Genomic DNA, 2,590 nt, shown 5'->3' on the forward strand with positions numbered 1-2,590 from the left:
CCCGCCTGGCGGCTAAGGCAGCCGGCTGTGAGGCGGGTCCCGCCCGCGGCGGCGGAAGGCGGGCGGGGGGCGGGGGCGGCGCCTCCCCGCTGCGCGGCTCCTCACCTGCCGCCGCTCCGCGCCGGGGCCGCGGCCGCCCGCAGCCGCCGCGCCGCCGCTGCCATGTTTGCGGGGGCGGGGGCTCGAGGCGGGGGGGGGGGGGGCGCTTTCTCGTCACCACGGCAACCGGCGCGGCGCTGGCCGCGCTCTGACAGCGGCGGCCGCCGCCCGGCCGGGCCGCGGGGCGAGGGCCGGCCCTCCCGTACGGCCGGCGGGCGCCTGGCCGCACCCCCGGCCTCGCCCCGCGGGCAAGGGCCCCCACAGCCTTCCGCCGGCACAGGGGGGGCCCCAGCGAGAAGGCCCCCCCGAGGGCCCGGCCAGGTCCCTCAGAAGAGGGCCCGGCGGGTGTTGGGGCGGGTGCGGGCGGCGCTGCCCAGGCGGCGGTGACCGTGCGGTGTCCGTCTGGGCAGCGCGCGGCACCTCCAAGTGGAGTCGGGCCCGTCCGTGGTGCCGGGGTGACGGAGCGGCACCACCCCAGGTACCCCGGGGTACACGCCCACCCGTGTAGCCGCCGGCCCCTCTCCCCCACGGCCCAGCCGGGGCGCTGCCCCTGGGGAAGGGCAGGCCCCGCCGCACGCCTTCCCCTGCCCGCCTCCCTCGCCCCGCTGAGCCCTGCAGCCCGGCGCGGCCGCCTGGAGCCCAGCGAGTCCCAGTACCTCCCGGTTCGATGGCTCAGTGATCCAGATTTAACCCAGTGCGTACCAGCTGGCGAGCTTGATAGTTCCTATTTTCAAACAGACTTGCTACCGTACTCTTCTATAAAAACCCCACCCAGGCACTCATCCGTTATTTTGGATTGTGAGTTAGATATCCAAAGAACCGTGAAAGTATCCTAAAAAGCCATTTGGGGTTGTTCTGCTTGCTTAACATGACTGTGATTTCTCTCGTGAAAGGCCATAACCCTCAAGGATCCCTCATGGAAGACTTGCAAGTCTTGCTTTGACCGCCTGATCACTTTGGGGGCCAAGCAGCAGCAGTTAAGCAGCAGCAATGCGTTGCTGAGGGTGTTTTGGGCTGTAATGTGCTCCTACCTGCTTAGCCAGAAAAGGGCTCACCCTGGGGCTTGAAGGGCAGCTCCCGCGGCAGGCTGCTCCATGTGCTGCCCATGCGTAGCATAAGGGGAGTTGGTTTAACTCCCCATCAGCGGCGTATGAACACCCACAGATTCAAGGTTTACAAATCAATGAAAAAACACACTTTTTCTGTCATAAAACATCTTTACCCATAAGAGCTAACTTCAGAGGCATCATGGTTCTAACTATAATCTCACTTTTGTACGAAGAATTTCTGTAATGATTTAGGAATGCTATGTAGCTAACTCTAATTTATTACCTAACTGCACAAAAGACACATTCACTTCACTTGAACCTGAAATCACAGAACTTATACCAGTGCAGTTTTAGCCCTCTTGTCTTGAAAATGAACTTCGCAAAATGATATTGATGTGCAATAAAGCAAGTATACAAGTGTTTGAAGGACTGGAAAAGCCTTAAGTTTTACAATAAATTTCAAAAAAAAATCTTCACCTCATTTCAATCCCTTCTTTTGCAGGACTAGAAGCTACTAAGAAGCAAAGCACAGAATTCCCTTTCACATCTTGCGTTAATATTAACCAAATCTCAAGAGGGCAGGAAACAAAACACATTCTCAGTTGTTAAAGACAGATCAGGTTTATCATGGGTTTCCTCTAGAAGGCCAGGTCAATTTATAACCAGCTCTTTAACCTTTCACTCCTTCAAGTTTATAAACAAAAATATTCAGTAGGCAGAGCTGAATGTTTCTAAATTAGATTGATGCACATTCAGGTAGCTTTAAGTAGTAAACAACCATTTCATTTGATTTGAATTCTGTATTTAGACCCTTGAAAAGATCTAATAAGTTATTTATCACCATGTGACCCTACTATTTTAATCTAGTGCCTTCCTTATGCTATTTTTCTTACAGTTATCTGAAACAGCAGCTCTACCATTAGGCTTAAATCCTGCAGATACTCATGATCCTGCTCAGTTTTGGTCTCATGAAGAAATCCACACAGCATTCCCAATATACACAAATAGAGTTAACTGCACTTCTTTGGTCTTTTTTAGTTTTATTGAGGTGTTGGGTTTTGGGTTTGTTTGGTTTTTTACTTAGGTTTTCTCTTAAAATTTTGGACTTTAGTGCGAAATCCTGGCTTTACTTCAGTTACTGAAAATCAACCCAACTGGACTTCGGAGAGGTGAGAATTTCAGTCCAGATTTTCTGTTTTTCTTCAAGACCCCAAGGCATGGTTGAGCACTTTCTATTTTTAATTCTAAGAAGAATATTATTTTCTGCTGATCTGTTCTACAGACTTTCTGCTTACAAATGTATTATTTCCTTTTAAAATTAATTATAAGCATCTACTCAAAAGATTCTTCAGAGTGAGAAGCTGTCATTCACATCCTGGAACTGACTAGGATGAAAAAGAATACAAAACACTGAAATACAATGTTTCTTCCTCTCAACAACT

The sequence above is a fragment of the Athene noctua genome, chromosome 1 (genome assembly GCF_965140245.1).
Source record: "Athene noctua chromosome 1, bAthNoc1.hap1.1, whole genome shotgun sequence".
Taxonomy (NCBI): domain Eukaryota; kingdom Metazoa; phylum Chordata; class Aves; order Strigiformes; family Strigidae; genus Athene; species Athene noctua.